This window comes from Podarcis liolepis, assembly GCF_965112155.1.
Source record: "Podarcis liolepis genome assembly, chromosome: 7".
NCBI classification, from domain to species: Eukaryota; Metazoa; Chordata; class Lepidosauria; order Squamata; family Lacertidae; genus Podarcis; species Podarcis liolepis.
The window spans coordinates 18,453,572-18,477,547 of record NC_139561.1 but is presented as its reverse complement, the minus strand read 5'-3'; the positions used below and the strand labels follow the sequence as shown (position 1 = coordinate 18,477,547).

At 46.9% G+C, this 23,976-nt stretch overlaps 1 protein-coding gene across 5 annotated transcripts in view; it reads right to left on the bottom strand.

The window, feature by feature from the left end:
- The window catches only part of CASZ1 (castor zinc finger 1), a 443,166-nt gene that overhangs the window by 286,782 nt on the left and 132,408 nt on the right, over window positions 1–23,976 (bottom strand). For 2 of the 5 annotated variants that reach the window (XM_083512759.1, XM_083512763.1), the window contains exon 1: window positions 21,776–22,617. The exons of 2 other annotated variants lie outside the window; for them this stretch is intronic. The gene's annotated coding sequence lies outside the window, so the exon portion shown is untranslated. Of the gene's footprint in view, window positions 1–21,775; window positions 22,618–23,976 lie in introns of those variants that run through there. One more of the 5 variants, XM_083512756.1, reaches the window with a different exon arrangement.

The following is a 23,976-nucleotide window of genomic DNA, read 5'->3' as shown; positions in this document are numbered from 1 at the left end:
TTCCAACTGCTAGGTTGGCAGGAGCAGGGACCGAGCAACGGGAGCTCACCCCGTTGCGGGGATTCAAACCGCTGACCTTCTGATCGGCAAGCCCTACGCTCTGTGGTTTAACCCACAGAGCCACCCGCGTCCCAGTGTTCTTAAATATATTTTTCTTACAAAATTAAATACGCTTTTATTTTGTTTGTCTTTGTATTGCTTTATTACTTTATCGTTTGCTACCCTGGGCTCCTTTTCAGAGGAAGGGCAGGATAGAAAATCATAGAACTGGAAGGGACTTTGAGGGTCATCTACAACCCTCTGCAATGCAGGAATCTTTTGCCCAATTGGGGCTCGAACCCGCAACCCTGAGATTAAGAGTCTCATGCTCTACCAACTGAACTATCCCAACAACAACAACAACAACGACTGAGAGAAGGGTTTTTCCTCCCTTCCTTTGCGTCTAGCATGGATATGCAGGAAACCTCTTAAGTGAATTTAGTTGGCTTATTTACAGAACTGATATAAGCCACTATTGTTAAACACAAATGGGAGTCAGAATCCCTACTTCAAATCACCCACTTATCTCCTATCATTCTATTTCCTGTGCGCCCTTAATGGCAGCAGGCTGAAGCTCAGAGGCAGAGCATCTGCTTTACATACAGGGCTGGGAATGTCTCCTGCCTGAAGCCCTGGAGAGCCGTGTAGGAAATTCTGAGCTAGACGGACCAACAGTCTGGACCATTTTAAAGCGGCTTTGTGTGTGTTCTGATCTACGGAGCTGCTAACAGCTTTTCAACTCTCCCTTTGCACCTGGCCATCCTAAAGTGGAATGGGGAATGATGTGCACAGGCAAAACTAATTTAAACTGAGTCCTAATATGTCGCAAGTCGTTCTGGCCCAACAGGACTGAAAAGGTACCGCGATATGCTGCAAGCCATTTGCGAGCACACTCGCAAACACGCCCTCAGTTATAACGGCTATGCTTGGAGAGGGACAACAAAGGGAACTGGAAAGTAACTTCCAGCCCCTGCACGGTGCCAAACTTCAATTGAAAATAAAAAGATTGCATCAAACAGGGATCAAACAAGGGCCGAGCGAGACTGTGGGCTCCAGGATTACACATTTGGAAAGCCATCAGAAGATGCAAGCCTGGGAAGGCAGCGGAGGGGGATTTAAAACCTTATCCCCACTGTCTGGTTCTCTCTTTTTGAGTGGTGGGGAAGAAGCCACACTCAGTAGCCCCAAAGCAAATCTGAACCTCAGGTGTGCAGGTGTACAGGTAGAGACACACCGAGATGACAGGAAGGAAGGAAAGCAGCAGGGAGGGAAGGAATGGAATGAGAGGTGGAGGAAGAAACTGGGGGAAAGGATTGGAGAGGGAAAGGCGCACTCTGCAGCACTGTTCGAAGAGGTATATGAGTTGCTCATGGCAGTCCGGCATACGTAAATGAACCTCTTTATCCTCCAGAAACAGACAAATGGCCCAATTGATGCAATCACTGGGGTGACATACTCTAACAGGGGTGGAGAACCTGTAACCCTCCAGACATTTAGGCCTGGTGTCAGATGTCAGCCACATCAGGCACTCACAGAAGGCCCTAAAGGTAAAGGGGCCCCTGACCATTAGGTCCAGTCGTGACTGAGTCTGGGGTTGCGGCGTTCATCTCGCTTTATTGCCCGAGGGAGCCGACGTACAGCTTCCAGGTCATGTGGCCAGCATGACTAAGCCACTTCTGGGCGAACCAGAGCAGCGCACAGAAATGCTGTTTACCTTCCCGCCAGAGCAGTACCTATTTATCTACTTGCTCTGTGTGCTTTCGAACTGCTAGGTTGGCAGGAGCTGGGACCGAGCAACGGGCGCTCACCCCGTCGCGGGGATTCAAACCGCCAACCTTCTGATCGGCAAGTCCTAGGCTCTGTGGTTTAACCCACAGCGCCACCTGCGTCCCTCATCACAGAGGGCCCTAGGGACTCAGAAACTTGGGGGTTGTGGGGCAGGGTGCTAGATAATGTTGGTTTGGGGCAGTAACCGGTCTGCATGCTGTCAGTTGGAACCAGCCATGCTCTAGGAGACACACAGTGCATCAGGCACTTGGCCCTATGGCACATCCTCAGCTGAGCAGGGCCGAGCCAAAGGCCATCAACAGCCCTGAGCAGACAGATTCTATCCTCCTTTCCCTTCATCCATATCAAGGGCATCAAAGCTAGGGGGGGGGGGGGAGAGATAAAGAAAATTTAAAGAGGCAGCCAATTATTGTCTGCACACACAGCCCTATGCAGAGGGACAGAGTCAGTTCAGCAGCCAGAAAGAGTTCAGGGGAATGCATAATCCTCTCCCACAACCTGGTCCTTTCCTCCCACCCCCATTTCCGTTTACTATTTGATGTAATTATAGTTTTTGATTGAAATCCACCTGGAGTGTCACCTTTTTTTTCCTTCTCTCCCCCCCCCCCTTTACACTTAACAGACTGTCTAAAAAACCCATCAGAAGGCAGCAACAACTCCTACAAAACAGAAAGCCATCAAAAGAGTAGGGAGCCACAAGCCAGCTTCCCCCTGCTTGTACTGCACCTCTCAAATCTCATCCCGGAGAGCCAGATTTGCAGCTGCAGGAAAAGGGCCCTATCTCTTCCTTCCCAAACCTTAGACCCCCAGAATAAGATGAGCAGAATTATCAGACTTTTTCATTTTCCAGCTTTGCTCAAAACGTCTTCTTCGGTTCCAACTCCTCTAATTTTGCTATCGCCAAACAAGTTGAAGCAAATGCATCGAACACACTGCTCACAGTTGCAAGTGCCTTAGCAAAAAGAGCTCAGATCGTGCAAGTACAACCAGCTATCCTCTTCTGGCTCTGCTGAAGGAAAGGGTGACATTTCTCATCCATCTGATTTTAAAGCAGTGCCCTCTTGCTCACCTGCCCTCCCCCCATCTCTCCAAAATACTTAGGGGACTAAGACGTCATTTCTATGCTCCCCCAATCACATCTAACTTTCTCACCTCCAAACTCTCCTGCTCTTCTTCTATCCTCTTCCTCTCTCTCTCTCTCTCTCTCTCTCTCTCTCTCTTACACACAGCACACATTTTACCTCCCATGTCTAATTTACACCTTCTCAAGGTTGCCTCTTTTTTCTTTTAAAGGGGGGAAATAGCAGCACCGTAAATGAAAAGTCCAATTTCTTTAAATTTGCATTGTAAAACCATCGTTCAACTTCCTCGAAATAAATTTTACTATTTTATTAGAGCAAACAAAATGGTAATAAAACACTAATACAGCGTCTTGTATCCAAGGGAAGAGCTAAAATTAACATAGCCCGCACAGTGTTTGCTATTACATTCAATTACCTTTTTACTTAAGATTTACATTCTCATCCCCCTTAATCTCCACATTGGTGGCTTCGGAATCACTCTCCCCAAGTCAGGCCTAACATTCGAGAGACTGGCTATTATGAAAGATAGTCTCTCTCCAAGCACAGCTGCGCTTTTCCCTCCAAGAGCTAAGACGATGATCTGGTTTTGCCACCGGCTACAGACATCTGCTCCAAAAGAGAACAAACTCTGGTCCAACAGAACTGACCAAATCAAAATCAGTCCAAAATTGGTTTAGCAGCAGCAGCCAAGGTTAGTGAGGTTTAGGGGTGGGAAAGTCAATTTCAGTTTCTTGTTTATCCAGTCATAACTGTTCAGTTCTCCACATTTCCACATGAGTTTATGAATTATTATTTCAAAATTTCTCATGGAAATTAATCTGGGTTCAAGTGCAAATTCTTCCTTGTGCCTGTATGTAATTTTGCCTAATGTACTCATTTTTGCAAAGCCATTTCCCCCCAACAGAACACATATTGATGTTATTTTTGCTGACATACACATTTGAATGTATACTTTACCCCTGGCATATGCATTTGTGCACACATTACTTGGCCAAAGAACTGCACTGCAAAAGCTGGAGATGTTCACATTTCAAAGGATGCTTCTGTTTCAATCCGCACATTGCTTTGCAAAGTGGGAACGAAGTAAGGCTGCATTTCTCTCCCCACTCCCCCAGCCGCTGTTAGATCATCATTGTTGCCGTTTATTATTATGGAACAACAACTATCTGCCGAACACAATGCTTAGCGCCAGAAACTGCACAAAATGGAGACATAATGCAGTCCTCACCCCAAGCATGTTCCATTTACATTATACAGACAGGCAATACGAGGCTGAAGGAGAGGAGAGGACGTTTGCGCAAATAGCAGGACTGAGCTTTAAAATGTGTTAAGATGAAAGGCATGGGGGGGGGGAGACACAAGGGAGTTCTGGTCATCTTTTTTTATGGCACACACCCGTACAGGAAACTTGGGTCTTTTGCCTGCCTCATGCACTCCAGTCCTCCTGTGGCCATGAAGGGGGTAGACTTAGGCTAAAGCAGAAGTCCAGGAAAGACTCACAGTCTGCAGCCCGGAAAGCTTGCTTCCTGCTTTTATCCTATTCTCCCTCCACCTTTATCTCCCCAAATTTCACCAGGCACTGCTTGCATGCTTGCACGCTCACCTTCGCATTCCTAAGAGCTAGGAAACAGCTTCCTTAAAAACAGAAGCGGGTATTTCCTCCGGCTGCAGTATTCTGCAACTGCACCAGGGTGATGGAGCACACGTACCCTGAGTGTTACATGTGTGCACACTCATTCTGCCGCCCCCCCCCCAAAAAAAGGATCATGGATTCAGTATATGCGAAGGAAAACCTCATCTTAAGTTTGCCTTCCCAGTCGTCCCACACAACATCCAGTCTTGGATGAGCACAGGAGATGATAGTGTATAAGTCATGCCCCCAGCCCACACTTAAGGAATCCTATCTCCACTGCCAAGCCAAGTCATTGCTTTGCTTTCAACAGGCTGGGAGAACGATGCTCTTCAGGAAATCCTTCAACTTCCAGTTGCTTCAGTTTTTATTCTGCTGCCGCGAATTGCACTGGCTGCAAATTAGCTACCAGCCTAAGTTTAAAGTGCTGGTTTGGGACCAGCATACCTGAAAGATCGTCTCACCCCTTTCTAAATCTCCAATCTAGGGTCTCCTGCAGATACCATATTATCAAGACACCCACAATATAGCAACTAGGCCTTTAGTGTGGTGGCACCTCCCCATCAGAATTCCTGCTTGTTAAATTACAAGACGGGCACCATTTCAAAGCTTGCTAAATACTTTCCTCTTCCAACAAGCCTTTTAAAGTAGAGTTCTTTTCCACTCCGCATCTGCACTGGAACTGTTTTATCACTTGTGTGTTTGAGAATTTGTGAGAATAGAAGCCAAAAGGGCAGATAAAGAGTCCTTAAGGAAAGGAGGAGGAAAGGTTTGACACATTCCATTGTTATTTTCTCCATCCCATTCTCTTTACTGGCCGATCCAAAGGAGGTCTGTCCTCAAACTGGAATGTTTCTTAGGACCTGTCCTTGTCCCACCTGGATTGCCCTGGTTTTGCTTCCTTTCTCCATACTCAGTTTTGTCTTCTTTTGCTACCCCACCCTTTATAAATAAAAAGGAAGATAAACCAGCCAGCACCACCTGAACAGGGCAAAGGAGGGGGAGCGGGGAGTAAGGCAAACACAGCAGAATTTTATCTTTTATTTTTACCTGTTCTGAGGCTTTGGGCATAGAACAGGCGTTAGCAGTGAGTGCAAGTTCTGAGTCACCCCTCCAGTTCCCTCTGCACAAGCCAAGGGACAAACAGGAGGAAAACTTAGAATTAAAAAATAAAACTCACAAGTGTTTGGCCTCTCGGATGGCAGACAACAAATGCTTTGTGAAAGCTGGGTACTTTGTGTGCTGTATTCAGTTCAAGTTCCTACTTAGAGTAGACCCATGGCAGTTAGTAGAATACAACTAATTTAGGTCCTAATTTAGAATAAAACCAATTTAGGGACGCGGGTGGCGCTGTGGGTTAAACCACAGAGCCTAGGACTTGCCAATCAGAAGGTCGGCGGTTCGAATCCCCGTAACGGGGTGAGCTCCAGTTGCTCGGTCCCTGCTCCTGCCAACCTAGCAGTTTGAAAGCACGTCAAAGTGCAAGTAAATAAATAGGTACCACTCTGGTGGGAAGGTAAACGGCGTTTCCGTGCACTGCTCTGGTTTGCCAGAAGTGGCTTAGTCATGCTGGCCACATAACCCAGAAGCTGTACGCTGGCTCCCTTGGGCAATAAAGCGAGATGAGCGCCGCAACCCCAGAGTCGGTCACGACTGGACCTAATGGTCAGGGGTCCCTTTACCTTTACCTTAATTTACCGTAGGTCCATTTCGGTCTACTCTTAGCTGGCTACATCCACAGAATCGCAAGGAGGAAGTGCACAGATCTAGACTTCAGCATCCCTAATTTTTTGCACACCTTTTGTACCTTAGTTTTGAAAAGCAGCATACTGTATAAATACCTTTAAAAACAAAACCAAACCCTGAAGCTGCTGGGGTTTTGGTTTTTTTAACCATGTGCATTGCTGGATCAGAGCTTGCTATTTCCCAATTAGTCACATTCACCTACAAGCTCAAAAAGCAGAGCAAGGCAAGATGTGCGATGGTCTCCTGTGACTGCCTCTCAACATCTCGAAGTAAGAGGTTGACTGCTTTCGATCATGGAGGCTCCACTTGGGCATAATAGCTTCAAACAGGCATCGGGAAACTTCAGCTCTCAAAGGACTGTTGGATTACAGATCCACTAGTCACTGACCATTAGTCATGCTGGCTGATGCGAGTTGGGAGTCCCAATCTGGAGAGCTACAATTTCCCCATCCCTGGCTTAGAGCTAGAGACAGATCCCCACCCCCCGAATTTGTTTCATACTCTTGTAAAGCCATCTAAGCTAGTTACCATCCACCTTATTTTGTGGGAAATGATTTCAGTTAACTTTATTACGTGATGCACCGAAACACCTTCTTTTTTAACACCGTGCCTAAATCCTGCTGCTGGTTTGTTTTAATTATATAGTGGAGCTTGCCCAGGAAGGGCTGGGTTCCAAACTCCCAGTCAGCCATGAAAAGCACAGAACTGGTCTTGGGCTGCTCACCCATGCTCAGCCTAAGCTACCTCACAGGGTTGCTGTGAAAATAAAAGTGGGACAAACTCTAGGCATGCCATCCTTAGCTTCTTGTCCCTCTGGTCTCAGTCAGTGTGCAATCTGTCTGACTGCATTGGCTACCAAATAGTTTCCAGGCCCAATTCAAAGGGCTGGTTTTGACCTATGTAGCCTTAAACAGCTTAGAACCGCTATACCCCAAGGACTGCCTCTCTCGATATAAACCTACCCAGACCCTGAAATCATCTTCTGAGGCCCTTCTTCATGTGCCTCCTCCACAAAAGGTCTGGAGGATGGCAATACAGGACAAGAACAGGCCTTTTCCGCAGAGGCTCCCCGTTTGTGAAATGCTCTCTCCCGAGAGGCTTGCCTGGTGCCTTCATTATACACCTTTAGGCACCAGGTGAAAATGCTCTTCTTTAATCAGGCCTTTGGCTGATTGACATCTGATGCCCTTTTAAAACTTGCAGCGGAAGGAGGGATTACTGGGTTGTTTTTGTTTTTATTATGTATTTTCTGTTTTTTAAAACTATATTGTGATTTTATGCTGTCAACCACCCTGAAATCTATGGATAAAGGGCAGTATACAAAATTTATTTAAAAAAGAAAAAGTAGTAGCATATGCAGGTCTGTGCCATGAATATATAGTTGTTGTTTTTAAGGTATGCAGATGTTACACAAGAACAGAGGGCCAACAATTCTGGCATACTGCAAAATGTAGTTTTGACTGACGTTCCATGTTAAGACAACATACATACTCTTACCAACACCCAACTTTAAACCTCATCAGAACATCTGCATTGCATTATCAGAGATAATATTGACACAGGTCAGGAAGTGAGAATCAAGTTATTCCAGGAATAAGGAAGAATCCAGCTTCTTTTAATTCAAGCTTCCCTTCTCCCACATTAGGACTCTGCATTGCTGGGCATCTTTTATTTTTACAAATCCAGGAGGCCAAAAAACCAAACGATGAAGAACTTGAAATGAAACACACCAAGCTCCCAACAATCAGATGTTGCTTAGGAGCACAAGAACCTTGCTGCTGGATCAGGCCAAAGGCCCATGCAGTCCAGCATCCTGTTCTCACAGTGGCCAACCAGATGCCTCCAAAAAGCCCACAAACAGGATCTGAACACAACAGAGCTCTCCCCACATGTAATTCCCAGGCACTGATATTCAGAGGCAAGCTGAACAGCACTTAGTCAGCTTCTCCTGCAAAAAGGAAGTGCCAACTGCTTCCAAGATCACTTGACTTTTTTTGGGGGGGGGGGTAAAAAAAAATGTGTCTGCTCTTTCCAAAACAAGGGAAACTGCAAAATGGAGAGTACATCTCTCCAGGTATGTACTTCTGGTGTTGCATCACAGGCCTTATAACACCAGATTTTGTGCAAGGATCTACACCCTACTGTTTTTAATTCTACAGCCTGCGGTGGAAGGCTGAAAAATGGAGATGAACCTTGTACCAGTTCCACATCATCTAGTCAGAATAGGCCACACAAGAGCATCTGTGACTCGCTTCCATGCCGATGAAACTGGAGGATGCAAACCTCTGTGAGTAAAGTGACTAGCAAATATAATAAATAATCTTCTAGAAGCAGCCTTCTAATTGGCAGACCCTTGGCTTGACTTTGCCCAGAATAACAGTCCTAAATGTCCAGAAATGCTACAAATTCACAAGAGTCATTCTCCCAACCTCTTCTAAGGAAAGACACAGTTGATCAAAATGGAGACCTTCAACGTGCAAGACTATGCAATCTACTGTCCTTCCGTTTCATAGGCACAGCCATCCCGGCAAATTCTTCCATGCGAAACCTCCCACACGGAGGCAGCAGTAACACAGAGGCCTGCATGTGGAACCAATGGATCATCGCATGGCAAGTCTCCACACCAGATGATGGATTCCATTTTGGATTTTATTCTTTATTTAGTGCTTTTAATGCGAGGGGCTCCACTGGTCTTCTCACTCCCCTTCCCCCTTTTATCTTCAGACCAACCCTGCGAGGTAGGTTAGGCTGAGAGAAAGTGATTGGAATACCCTGTGGAAGGGTGTTTCTCTCACTGTTTATTTTACAATTAGTGTTTCTAAAATAATAATAGTAATGCTACTGGTGTTGTATTCTCAATAGCTATAAGCCAGCTACAGTTGCTTACATCCCATCTTGCCTTTCAAAAGTTTTAAGGAAGCAAATGAGTAAGAAATCCAAGCAAGCCTTTAAGAAGAGCAGAGCAGTTTTATCTTCTTTAGAAAAAATATAATTGAGTCTTAAAAAAACAAATGCATAACAACAAGAGAGCTTTTTTTTAAAAAAAATCTGCTTGGGCTAAGAAGGGTTTTCTTAGAAATTGGACGGAAGGCGAGAGTTTAAAACTCAGTCACCAAATTAGCCAAGTCAAGCGGCACAGCCTGCATTTATGGGGGAAAGTCCTACCTCACGTATTTGCTACTGGCACGTAGCAGGCCAGCTGCCACCCTCTGCTCCCATAGTTTTAAAAAGACTTAAGTCCATCCAAAGGGGGAGCTTAATTTTCCTTTTTAAAAGAGAAAAGTGTCAGTCTAATTAGATAAATCCGCCAGGCACGTGGCCTGCAGTTCGTCATGGAAATTAACCTCTTCAAAAGATCAGAGTTACCGAAATAAGAATGTGTGTTTTGGCAGAAAGCGGACGAAACGGGGGACACACACACACCGGCTGAGTACTGGACGCTTCATTCTCTCTTTCAATAAATGCGCTTTCTTGCAAGCCCCCCTTGCTCCCTCCCACCCTTTCTCTCCCTGTGGGCAGAAGCCAGGGAGCTTTTGTTGCCAAACAACACTAGCAAACGGTGCCGGTGTGACAGTGAGGAAGTCTTTTCGGGGAGGGCACAGTAATAACCCTGATGGAAGAATATCACCTCGGTGGCGGCTGAGGGCAATTTGCCAGAAAGCTCCCCTTGACGGAATGAGCAGGGTCCAAGCTGGATAATCTCCTGGAAGACATAGACATCCACACGTTTTCTCAAGGCCTATCCCAAAGAGAGATCCGGCAGAAATCATTACCATTCACAAAAGCCTTTCAGAGAGACGAAACCTTGGCTGGGAAGCAGCTCCTGGGCTCTTCTCTCATCGTAGAAATCTTCATTTCAGAGACCCATGAAAACTCATGTCAGCAGCAAGGAGATGCTCTCTCTTTGGGATAGATTTTGACAGCTTGGGACGCAGTCCGCGGCTACTAACCCCGATGGTTTTGCTTGCCCTCTGTGATTGGAAGCAATACACCTTTGAATACCAGCTGCTGAGACTCACCGGCAGAGAGAGAGAGAGCTGGTACTGTGCTTAGGTCTGGCTTGCAGGCTTCCCACAGGTATTTTGGTTGGCACTGTGAGAAAGGGATGCTGGACTCAGTTCATTCGTTTGTTCTTATGATGCAAGTTTCTATAAATTGGGCATGGAATTTTAGGTGGTTAAAAACAAGCAAGCCACTTCTTTATTCTACGCCAATACTCATTTGGGTAATTTTATTCGTGTTTCTACACCAATGCTTATTGGGGCATTTGAAATTATCACGTTTTAAATTATGAGATCCCTCCTGCCCCACACTTACCCTCAAGGAATCTAGAAGACACATTTGTTGGGAAAGGGGGGGGGGAGTCATGGACTGGTTGTAATGCACAGTGAGTTAGTGCTGGGAGGGACCAGTGGATCATCTCGAACAAACTCTTGCAGAGAGCGGTTCTTTGGGTGGAATTGCACATACCTTGTCAAAATAGTCCCAAAACAGACTGCCGAATAAATAAGTCTGCAGAGCAAATTGTTCTAGGAAAAGTCTAATAGGAGTCCTTAGGGCTCACGTCTGGCACCTCCAGATTCCCTTTAGGGTGCAGTGCTGTGGACCAACAGGACAGTGCTGGACTCTGGGGGTGGAGCCACACTGCTGTGCTCAAGTCCTGCTAGTGGGCTTCCCAGATGCAACTGGTTGTCCACTGAGAGAACAGGATGCTGGACTAAATGGGCTCTGGCCTGATCCAGAGAAGAGCTCTTCTTCTGTTCCTCGGCAATGGTTCGATGTAGGCTCACCCAATTCATCTCCAACCTGTTAACTTTCCTTCCTCCTTCATCTTCGGCCTCAGTCTCTGTTTTGGTCAGACCTTTTCCACATGATGCCTTGAGCCAATACTGCCATGCCCCCAATCCTACCAGGCCTTTGGCTGAATAACATTCTATCGTGCTTTTAAATGCCTTTGTGGGAGGGGGGATATTGCTTTGGTTTTTGCTCTTGCTCTTGTTTTATTATGTATTTTGTGTTCTCATATTGTATTTTTATGTTGTGAACTGCTCTGTGATATTCAGAATGAAGGGCAGTATACAAATTTAATAAATAATAGTAATTGCTCGAGAGACAATGGAGTGTGCCTCCGGGGGTGAAGTCAAACCATGGGAGAATCACAGCACCTACTGTAGCTGCAGAGACTGGTGACTTACAACTTCCACATTGTTTTTGTCGCATTAGCAGAACCAAAGTGACCTCTCTGGGGTGCAAGCCTGGGCAGTGTGTATTGAGGCTTTGGGCTGCACATACAACAAGACCCCCCCCCCCGCTTGGCTGCGCTGATGTGGTCCAAATGAAAGCAGAGCAATAAGTTGGCCACCAGGAGGAGTTGCTGGAAGGAGACGTAAAACCATCTTAGGGACTCCACTTCAGATCTGTGCAGGGTTTAAACCTTAGCCTTTTCTTCTCCCAAATAATAATGATAATAATGCCAGTGCTCAAGACTGCCTCTCCCTAGGCTAGGGATAGGGAACATGTGTGGTCTCTCAGATGTTGGGTTCCACTCCCATCAGACCCAGCCAGCCAACGGTTCTAAAGCTGGTGTCAACTGCCTTGGTGATAGCCTCCTCCCCAGCTACACAGGCATTAGACCTGGCGAACAAAGACAGTATGTCATTTGGTGTACATTGCTTGTCTAAGTAGCTTGTGTGGGCTTACAGGGAAAGCTAAAATACTCCTTCCTCCTTACAGGCAAAGCTGAAATGGTCCTTATTCTTAAACACCTGTCCCAGATGTCACACATGGAAGGGTAGGCCCTGGGCTCCTCACGAGGCCAGTGTCAGAGATAGGCACCATGGGGTACTTGCTGAGGCCTGCTCTTCCCCCATTAACCGGCCCTCACCAATAACACAAGCAAAGACAAGAGCGAGGAGATAGAGTAGAACTCGCCCCACTCTCACACTTTCTCCCATTCCAGATGGTTGAGCAGACAGAGTCCAGGGGTGCGATGAGAGTGGGGAGGTAACAGTCCCTTGGAAGAGGAGGAAGGCCCATGGCAGGGACTGTGAGGGCACCTTCCCCGAGGACCCTCCAAGATCAAATGCTGGCGCTGCCTCCTCTATTGGTGGACCACACTTGGCAGATTGCTGTGGCAGCGCCATTTTGGTTTCTAGTTGGACCCCAGCACACCACTACGCTGTGGCTTGCTCAGCATGCCAGACAGGGTTTTGTTTTTTAAGAGGAGTGGGCAGGACAAGCGTCCACAGCAGGACCTGCCAGGCTACTGGGGCTCTGGCAGCTGCCCAAGTATGCCATGTGCTGATACCGCATAACACAAGATGTGTTCTGGAAAGGGGCAGGGAGCAGGCTATGCCTGTGGTAGCAACTGCTCACCTCCCCCAAGGAGGCCCATGTTCATCGCTAGAGACTCAGAAGGACAAGTTACCTCACAAAGCTGACTCACCCACTCCTTGGCAAAGCTGGAGAAACCCTAGAGACCTAAATATTTGATGCTGGCACCCCGAAGGCTTCAATCTCCCTACAAAGTATTTAAGGCTCCTCCAAAGTCTTGATATTGCCCCCTGGGAATTTCAGGGAGTTGGAGGGGGCATACTCAAAGTATGGTCAGTGGCAGAGCCCCTGCTTTGCATGCAGAAGGTCACTGGTTCAATCCCCAGCACATGCAAGTAGAGCTGGGAGAGACTCCCTGCCCGAAATCCTGGAGAGCAGCTGCCAATCAAGGCAGACTATACTGAGCTAGATGGAGCAGTGGGTGTAACTCAGTATAAAGCCATTCCCTATGTTCTTTAAGAAGGGAGAGGCATAGGAGGCCTTGGAGCCCACTTTGCTGAAGAAAAATCTATGCAGAAGTGCCTAGGAAAAGCACCTTGCGAAAAAGGCAGGTTTTTGCCTGGTACATATTCAGCCAAAGTGTTATTGGCTGCCCCCCCCCCCCGCTTGTGCACCCCGTTTAAAGTGCTCAGGTCAGAGAGGTTCAAGGTCACCCACAAGAGAATTCCAGCCCCCTCACCCCCCAAGTTCCCCAGTGACAGAATTAAAGGAGTTGCCATGTTCCTTTGCTGCATGGTTAAGATTTATTTCTATTTTAAAAAGCAGCCCTCCTCGTAGAAAGGATCGCTCGGCACCTGCAGAATGGTTCCTAGAACCTCAAGCCACCCAGTGCTCAAAGCTGCACACTTATAAGGTGCACCCTCTTCCTACGATTAAAAAGAAGAAGAAAAAGCAACAGTATCTGGAGATAAATTCTTCAGGAAATAAAAGCACAAGAGGCGGCAATATGCTTTCAGGCAGCGGACAGGGGGAGAAGGTTAAAACCTGATATGTGACAGGAGAGTATTTTTTCAAAGCTAGAAGAAAGGAAGAAAAACAGGCTTGTTCTGCTGTGAAACTTTTCCTTATCCAAAAAGAGGTGCGAGTGTGTGTTAGAATGGATAACCCACCAACATTTATGCAGGGAAGGCCTTTGGCCAGGACAGGGAAGGAAGCGAGTATTCTCCTTGGAAGTCTTTCATGTGAAATCCAGGTGGATATTCCATTCTGACATTAACATCTCCCACGGGAATTATTCCCGTGCACTCCTGTGAAGAAATGCACATTATGTCACATTCAATCTGGCGGGGGGCGGGGGAGGAACGCTGCGCTCACAACTGCCTCCTCCAGCGGATGGCACTTGGGGTGCTTGTGGCTGGCTGCGGCAGCATGAAGGTCAATCCCACCGCGTGCAGAATTTCTACAGAAAGTGGTGCTCTGCCCGTCATGCAAGATGCTTTGGGGTGCAGCACCCACGACGGGAGCTGGCGTGGACAGCAGCCACCGTGCGGGTGACAGTTATGCAGGCTTCATCAAGCGCTCTGTTCAATAGCAGAGGCACAGACTCTCCAGGAAACGGCTTCAGGTGGTTTTAAGGTTAGGGGGGTGGAGAGAGAGGAAGAAAGTGACCGCTTCCTTCCCAAACACCAAACTTTTAATAAACATCACACAGAGCTGACCGCACATCTTACAGGGAAGCCCATCTTCCAAACTTGTGCTTGGGTAGAAGTTTATCCAGTGAGCGATGGTATGTCTGAGGCTGCTAGGCCAACAAGCCGAGTTGAAAAGGACCCCTTTTGTCCCTGCCCCTCTTTCCACAACCAGTTCCTCTGGCCCCCCCCCCTTTCTCCCGTGTCCTCAAGACTCCTCTCACCTTGAGGAGTGTTAGGATTACCCAGCATTTACACTCAGTGCCTCTCTTTATTCCTTAAGACTTATTAAGAATGATAATGAGCTACAAAGCTGAGAACACGTTCCTCTTTCTCTCTCTCTCTCCCCTCTGTCGCTCTTCCTCTCTCTCTCTTTCCCTACGTGCCTTTTCCGTCAAAGGCACACAGGACAAATCTGACCAAAAAAAAAAAAAAAAGGAAAGGAAAAAAAAGGCCTGACAATATGGATCAAGGACACTTGAAGATTTATATTCTATAAATCAAACCCCCACTTTTTGGGGAGGGAAGTTTTTTATTATTATTTCTGCACTAATTTCTCCCTTCCCCACCCCACATTTTTGCTTCCTTTTGCCCCCCTTTTTAAAATTCCCTTCCCCACCTTCAGAAGATTCCCCCCCTCCTTCCTGGACTTTGAAATGAGGTGGGGGGGGGGAAATAAGACGGAAAAAGGAAGGCTGCCTGCCTGCCTGAAAAGGCTCGTTAACATGGGGCTCTTAAACGGTTGATTAATTTTAGCAAAATTTACGACACTACTCCTGCTTTCCCCTTCTTCGCCTTGCAGCATGACACTAGAGCGAGTTAACTTGAGGTCCTTCTTTCTTCTGCCGCTACACCCCCCCCCCCGAACCCCTCCACCACCGGTACTTTGCAGGCTTCCTCCCATGTCCCAGCACTTGTTTGTACACATCAACACGCCTGGAAAGATCATAAACGCTGTCCAGGAACATCCCCGCCTTACGGATAAAAGCAGTTTTATTCCCTTTTACAGGGTCGAGGAGAGCAGGAAAAGCACAGGAGACCAACTTCTGACTATTCTAACTTTTAAAAAATGATAAAATAAAAATTGGTTCAACTGACAAGCTGATTTCAGATGGGGGTGGGTTATTATTATTTTTTTAAAGGAAGCCTTTCAAGCATTCTCCATCTTATAAACATGTCCTCCTGACTTTGGGCTGCATTCAAAATCCTAGGATGCTCTCTCAAAAACCATGTCTGAAGGTGGCTTCGTTGCTTATAATTTGGGGGGGGGGCAGGGGAGGTAAATGGCAAGGGAAGAAACAGACCATCTAAATAAAATGAGAGAAAGACGCAGCTCTTAAACATTCCCTTAGCTGTACGCTAATATTTCAACCGTCTGGTGAGCGCTGGCTTCTCACCTGCTATTTACCTTCTCCACTTGCCCGTTTCTTCTGGCACTCTGATATAGACATCAGAAACGCATGAAGACTCAATTACTAAGCTACTTCATACACAGGGCCACCTCGCACACTCATGGTTTTTTTTTAAAGGAAAAACAACAATCGGACTCAGTTTCTGCCCACTTACGACATGATTTTGGGGTTGCCATCCCAAAAACCTTCCCGTTATGTCACTTGAACATGTCATGACCACTGCGTCAGTAGCTGTCAAATACGGTACAGACAAACAGAGCCCCAACTACATCTAGGTATGAAGCTTACCATTTCAAGACACTCACAGCAATATTTGTGTTCTCACCCACCCACCCATGAAATCAACAAGATATGGGTTAAACTAAGCCACACCTGCTATTTAAAAGAAAAAAGTGTTAAGAAGCTGGGATTCAAATTTCTGGAGTTGCTGTTGCAACGGAAACATTTTTAAAAGAAAAAAAGTTCAGGTAGAAATATTGTGGGATACAGAGTCAAAACAGGCAAGGCTGTTTGGGATTGGTTTAATTTTTTAAAAAGATTGGATAAGTTGCCCAGAACACACTGTTTATGGCAGTAGAGACCCCCCCCCATTTTTATATAGATGGGTTGGGTGTAAATCATTCTCAAAATGAAATTAAGTAGGGGTATGTATGTGGGGTGTGTGACTTGTGTTGAGGACAAAAAAGAAAAAGACATTGACACAGTAAATCAAGGGTGGGAGGTAGCCAGTCCCTGATCTAAGCAAATAGCACATTCTGATATAATAAAGTATTTAAAAAGCAAAGTGGGCAAAAGGACATAAGAAGGTGTCCACTGGCAGAGAAGGGGTGGCTTAGAACAGAACATTACAAGTTTCTGAAAGTTAAAACTCCACCCTCACCCTTTGAACTAAATCTTGCTTTTTCTGTTTGCTCAAGGAGGGGGGGAACACTAATACAGAGTAATCATTTGATTTTAAAAAAATATGCTTGTTGAAAGACACGTCTATTTTTCAAGCATATGCGTGTGTTTTGAATTCATAGGTGCCTCCCTTAAGTTTAAAAGCACCGGGTATTTTTTCCTGTCCTGGTCATTTTAATAATTTTGCAGTGGGGTGGGGGTTCACCCACTAGACTAGAGGCAACAATCATAGTGGAATATCCACCCTCCACCACCTCTTTCCCTATTGCAGGAGCAACAAGCCACTATGCATCTTAAATCCTCTGTCCCTCCTCCCCATAGAATCAGGATTTTCTCCTGTAAAAAATGACAATGTCAGCTGTAGGAAAACTGACACGACCAGCTTTTAAAAGAAATGTTGGTGTGGGGGGAGAGAGAGAAGTCAGCCACTGACTTCTTGGTTAAAGTATTTTCTTGTTCTAACTCATGTTCTTATGTCACTGAGCTAAAAAAGACAGAGAGAGAGAGAGAGAGAGAGAGGTGGGGGGGAGAGAGAGAGAAAGGGGGGAGAGATGACTTTCCTTGAATGATCTGTTTAACCTAAGCCAGAGGAAAAAAAAAGTCATTAATTACTTATGTGAGCTATTGCTTCTGAAAGACAATAAACCTGCCCGGTCGCCATGGATATGACATATTTGCTCTGAAAACAACACAATAATTAGCAAAGGGGAAAGATACAAGGGGAATATGCAAACTCCCGGGTTTAAAGCCACAGTGTTTCTTTTTTTCTGAGTAGCGTGTGTGTGAGTGTGTGTGTGTGTGGTTGTTTTTTCCACTTCTGTCGGTCCAGTTTGCAATTCAAATTTTTAAAAAAGAATAAAGAAAAAGGGGTGGGAGAAGCAGCTACCCAAAAGATTTACCAAAGAGAGAGAGAGATATACAAGGCAGGCATGGAAGGAAAAGGATGGTGATCAAATTCCACTGAAACAGCAGGGACAAAAACATAAACACACAAGAGAATTAATAAGATGAAAAGCAATCAAGGATGTGGATTTCATCAGACAAGTTAGGCTTACGTTAGTCTTGTTTTTAAGTCTGTTTAGTGCTGTTTTGGCTGGAGCAGGCTGAATGCATGTGTATCTGTGTTTTAAAAGAAAAAGGGGGGAAGTAAACTGGAGAATGTGTGGGGGGGAGAGAAGATACTGTTTTAAGAAACAAAAAAGGTTGAAAAGAGAATAGCACTGGATAACAGGGCGAAACGAAGCTTGGACAGAAGAAGATGCACGGCAGGCATATTTTTAAACCTACCACTTTGCCCGTCTGACAGAAGGCAGTGCCACCAGGTTGGCACCTGCTAGGTGCCCGGGAACCCCAAAACAAGTCTCCACCATCTTTAAACGGGTCTCGAATAAGACAGCTTCCAAAACACATGACACCCATCACAAAATGACACTTTAACATAAAAGAAAAAAGTTTCCTTGGGCAATTTGGAACTTAGAAGTCTGCAGCATCTCCTTGAGAACTGCTCTAAAGAGAAAAGCTTTTTATGTATTATTCCCCCCCTCAGCTCACTCCCATTAAGCTGAAACAAAAGACTAAAAAACCCTCTAATGCATTAACTCTTCCCGATTCTGACCTCCTGCACTTAAAAAATAAATGATAAAACAATAATACCCTGAACATCCACTTTACCCCAAAAAATCTTTATATTTGATTTTGGACTTATTATAAAGTGAAGGAGAAGTGGAAGGACCACCTTACAACTGCAGCAGCAGCAAGCAAGATTTTATTTGCATCAATTACTGGTCTGCCTGACCACAGCCAGGCATATTTAAAAGAAGGGGCCTTATCATTTAATCTGCTCTTTCTATTAGTTTTTAGACAGAATCTTTCAAGATCAGAGTCCCATTCACACAAACGGCAGACTCTTGATGATCAATACCCTTTAACTTTTCTGCTCACTCCCACCCCAGTTCTGCCCCTTTCTGAACACATCAATATGGAAAACATCAGTTGAACAATCAAATAATGTAGAGTTTGAGAAGAAAACAAACAAACAAAAAGAGTAGCAGAAGAAAAAGAGCCCACACTACTTCTTTAAACACTTTAGCACATATGGAGTTTGATTTCTTGAAGAGATCAGTTTAACATCTCCATAGAAACCTGCAACAGATTATTATCAACAGAATAAATAAGTAGTCTAATAAATTAAACAGGAGGCAGAAGATCTGGAAACTTGATTACTAAGTTCACTAATATTCTGCTTCTTCACCAGCACCACATAAAGTCTTCCTAGCCGGTGGAAAAATGGATTTTTAAAAGGTGACAATCAAGTAAAACTAAGAAGTAATTTCCCCTACGCACATGAATATGGCTTATAGGAAAGACTTAGGAAGAGAAATAGGATGGCCAGAGTGAATGTATTCCAACGGGAAGGATTAAGGTGATCCCTAATGTAGTTACATATGGCCTTGAGGAAGGAGCTATGGGGGGGGGAGGCAGGAGAAGGGAAGCATGTTGAAAGGAAAGAACACATGGAGTTTATTAATCAAGTTCTCAAAGTTTCCCTCCCCTCCCACAAAAGCCAGATAGATTTAAACCACATCTATTCACATCAAACCTCCACGACACACCCTGTTCCCCCAAAGTTTTCTCAAGCAGCAAATCCCAGAAAGAAACCCTGGAGGTGGCACCCATCCTCCCAGAATACACCCCCACCCACCCATAGGCCCTTACCCCAGCTTTGCCTTTCCATCCTAGCCAGCCACTGAGCCACCTTTCTCTCCCAGCAAAAGAAATAAAACGCAGAGAAAATATTTATTTGGACAACTGACACAAGACAAATGCACGCATATAACCTAAAACTGTGGACAGCACACAGAAGCTGTCTAGTCCCATACACCCCCCAACTGAATACAGATTTTTCAGCCACGGCTAAATTCTCCCCAGGGCACACAACCACCCCCAACCCTATGCCAACCTCTCCCCACTACCTGCCCAGTTCCAATACATTTTTGTATGCAACAGAATGTAAAGGGAGTAGCAGCGGGGGTAACATGTTATTCCCTTCTCCAAGAAAACAAATAAGACTAAATTAAGATTCTCTTTATTTCATAAAATGACTCTTTCCCCCACCCCAGAAGCTTAGGATCCGACCATACACCTGGAGAGGCAGATTTGAGAGAGGGGGGAAGTATGCAATCATTTCATTCCCTCTCCATAACTCACGCCTAATGTGCCCCGCTCTGCGTCCAACGCTTTCACCCCCTTCTATTAATTTCTGCGAACGCCCCAAACCCTCTACTTTCCCTTATTTTTAACCGCTATCTTGCTGTTGTCCCCACCCCACCCGCCCCGGTTCCCGGCAGGCCCGAACTTTGACTGACAGCTCGACACCTGTTCCCTCGTCCCGGGAGCGCCCAAACATGGAGAGGAGCGTTCACCAAAACCCCACTCCTTCCAGGGCGCCCCGCCCTTCGCAACTCCACCCCTAGGCCGAGCCAAACCCCCGCCCCCCCACCGCCAACACAAACAATACGCCAAACAACCGCTCGCCTGCCGGCCTCCCCCCTCCAAAAAACAAACAGCCTCTGTACATGAAACGTCCCTTACCCCTTGCGCGCCCCCAGCAGACCCAACTTCTCCAAAGCGCAGGAGATAAAAATACGAATGAGAGAGAGTGTGCGTGAAAAGGACGGGGCGGGGGGCAAATCAGCTGCTCGTTCTGCAAATACCACGGGGTAAAAATAACCTGCTGCTGTAAACGAGGGGGCAGACACAAAGTACCCCGGATCGCCCCAAAAGCGCACTCTTATGGACGCTCAAATAACTTGGGTTGGGAAAGGGAAGCTAGGAAGAATAGGGAGAGACCCCCCACCCCGGAAGCGCAGGGCGACGCAAATACTGAGCATCGCGCCTCCCCCCTCTTTCTCTCTTGTCGCCCCCTTGTGCGGCCACCGTGCGCTCCGGACCCTCCGCCCATCTCTCCAAAAGTCATCGCGCACCCGGGGTCTCCGCTCCAAAGCACTTTGGGAAAACTTTGCGCACCGACAGAAGCAGAAGCAGCTCCGACTCCTATCCCAAGAACCAGCCCAGACAAAAAACGTCCCTGTATTCTCAGTCTTTTAAGGACCCTAACCCTTTCCTCTCCCCCCTCCCCCGGACAACCTGCACTCAGCTTTTTTAAAAAAAAAAAGTGGGAAGGGGAATAAACGTTTTTCCGAAACTGTCTTCAAAACGCGGACACCTGAGAGCAAAATTTGGGGAGGGGGTGGGGGAGATCCCGCCCCCTCGTCCTCTGCCTCCCTCCCCCCTCCTGCCCTTTCTTTCCCTTTCCTCCACCCCCCTCCCCAGGAACTATTTTTAAAGTCTTCGAAAAATGGTTAGGCACCACCTGCAACTGTAAGCAACTGGGAGACCCAAGGGGATATTCTTCTATGCCCCCTCCCCTGTGTAAGGGAAGGGGGCACCTCCAGCTTCTTGGGAGATTGGGGAGGGGGAGGAAAGGAAAGACGAGTCGCCAAACGCGCGGACGTCTCCCACCCACCTTGTTTGAGAAAGTCCTGGGAATTGCGAGAATCTTGCCTGCCTGTCCGCCCCTCTCCTCCCGCCCCTAACTCTGGACAAGAAGGAAAAAGAAAGCGAACCACCTGCATCCATCCCTCTCAAAGTGCCCCACGAAGAAAGGCAGAAAGAGGAGTGTGAGAAAGGGGGTCGCAGCAGCAAACTCTCTCTCTCTCTCTCTCCCTAGGCACCCCCACCCAAAGGAGAAAAACCAGCGCGCAAAGCCCTGGCCCCTCCATCCCGTTTCCAGGCGCATTGCAAACCCCCGCGCCGTTTCCGCGCGCAATGACCTACACAGTCCTGTGCAGTGCAATGTAACGCGACCCCCCTCCCCGACACACACTTTTTACAAGTGCCCCCTCTCTCGGCCGGTGCAAAGCCCCTTCTTCTCACGCCCCCTCCCTGGCCAGGGCAGCGACAGCCACCTTCCCCAGTGACTGCAGCCGCCTGCGTCGCCCTCCAAGCAATGCCGCCGCCGCTCGCCCTCTCTGCCCCAGCCCAGCGCGCACTGGGGAGAGCGAGGCGCGGAGAGAGTTGCTGGGGCGAAAGCGGCCGCCGCCAGCCGGGACGAGGCGCGGGAAAGTGCACGGGCGAGGAGTCTGGGGAGCCCCCCAGGGAAGAAGGGTCTGGGGCCGGGCGCAGGGGGGGCAAGGAGGGGAGAGCAGAAGGTCTTACCTGCACTTGGGGCTGCTTTGGGTGACTTTCCAAGTACAGGGAAATGTGTGTGTTTGGGATGGAGGCTTACAGCGCGCATGCGCCATCAAAGTTGCCCTGATCCGGGATTTTTTTCCCCCTCCTCTCGCTCGCTTCCCTTTTGCTTTGATTATTGAATTTTCCTATTTCTACCGGGGGTGCAGGCGGCGCGCAAAACCCGGACTGGAGTACGGGCACCATCTGACACCCCCCCCCCCGCCCCACGCGAGCTCTCCGCGGGTTGAAAGCGAGGGAGAAAGGGGGACTTCGGAAGAAAAAAATGGGAAGAAAAAATAGAGAGGAGGAAAAAGGCATGGAACGGACTCGCAAGGAACTCCAGCTGAGGAGGGGCGCCTGCAAAACCCGGACTGGATAACAATACACTGGCAAGATTGGTTGTTGTTGTTGTTGTTGTTGTTGTTGTTGTTGTTCTCCTCCTGCCTAAGAGCAATTGCTCTCCTTTCCAATCCATCTCCCCTCCTCCCTCTGCCTGTGTGACCATTTTCAACACAAAACCAAGGTGACCAACCTTATGTTCCTTCCATAGACTTTTGACAGATTTCATAAACTGAAAAGTAAAATAATAATAATAATAACACCAGGTGGGGTCTAAATTTATGTCTGGGTTTCCTGTAATATATGAAAACCCATTGCTGGCCACCTTGCTCTTTAATATTTAGAATTATAATTCCATTTTATTATTTATGATGTATACATATACGTATTGATGCTCCGTTGGACTTAAGTGCACACACATCTTGAATCTTTATTCTGAGTTAATGTAAGACTTTAGTAACAACTGTCCTGTCTTTTTGTAGCTTTGGATTTGAACACATTCATTTATTTAATAAAAGCATTTGAAATGTTTATAAAAGTATTTAAACACCGCCATCTCATAAAATCACAGGAGCGGCATACTATTATACGTAAAACCATCTTGGTATAGCTCAGTACCGTACCTTTCTTTTCTTGGTAAGTGGTTCTAATTTATTACCTGTGGGTCTTTGCTGACATAAAGGCTGACCTCCTGTACCACAAGTGAATAGGCTTTTCTTGCTGAAAATTTACAGTTCTATGGTAATAATTGTGAAAGGAAGACCAATAGTGTCTGATAGGAACAGCATATCATTTCAGGGTGACTATCAACCCTGGAAACACCTTCTTATGGCTGCCAGAATGTTCCTCCATGCTGCCTAGGAGCTGTAGAGAAAGGGTTTATAGAGCCTGTAAGTGGACAACAGATAGGATGCTTCAATCCCTTTTGGCCAGGCAGCCTCTGCTCATGCTGCTACTTAAAATAAGTAGATTGGCCCAAGTGGGGGTCCCTGGCTAGGCAAGGCAGAGATTTTGATCCCTGCAAGGTTCTGGGGTATGGGCAGGAATGCAATGTGTCCTGATATTGCCACACAACAAAATATGCAACCCCAAGCCACGGCTGTCCCACTTGCAGCCATGAGCAAGTGGTCCACAACTTAGGGCTTATCCAACCTTCACAGCCCCACTTGAAGATGTTTGGAACAAAACCTGAGATGACACGCCAGCACATTTTATGTGCAAAATACATGTTCTGCCACCAAGTTATGACCCTTCTTTTAGAGCGGGGCAGGGGGGAAGGAAGGAAGGAAGGAAGGTCTTTCTGGAATACAAGCAAAAAGGTATAACCCCTTGCTTCCAGATGGAGGACGTTCCACAGCGTTGGGACCATAGCTACAAAGGCCCTGCTTTATTGTACCAGAAGCCCCCACTTCTTCAGGTCCATGGGCAAATTTTTATTTTTGAGCAAGGGCTATGGGTGCTGCCCCCTTTGGCCATTTCTGCCCCCACCCCACTGCCAAGAAGCAGAAATACGTGTGCACGCACTCTCTACTTTTCCAAGAAGTCTAGGTGAAAATCGGATCTAGTGTAAAGCATGTAGAGCTAAGGAAGTGGGAGACAGTGCACCCCTTCCAACTTCCTCCTTCAGCTCTATGTCCTTCTCAAGCAACTACCCTCACCATCTCATGACCAAGCAGGCAGGGAGGGTGCTCAGAAGTTTCATGGGCACCATGAAGGCATCATGGGTGAGGCTGGAGCTCAAAGGGTTCCATGGGACATGTTTTATTGCAGCTGGGGCAGATGCAGGCATCCGGATTTCCTGCTACAGGGGCACCATGGTGTTTCTTTTTTCATTGCTTCTCCCAGTG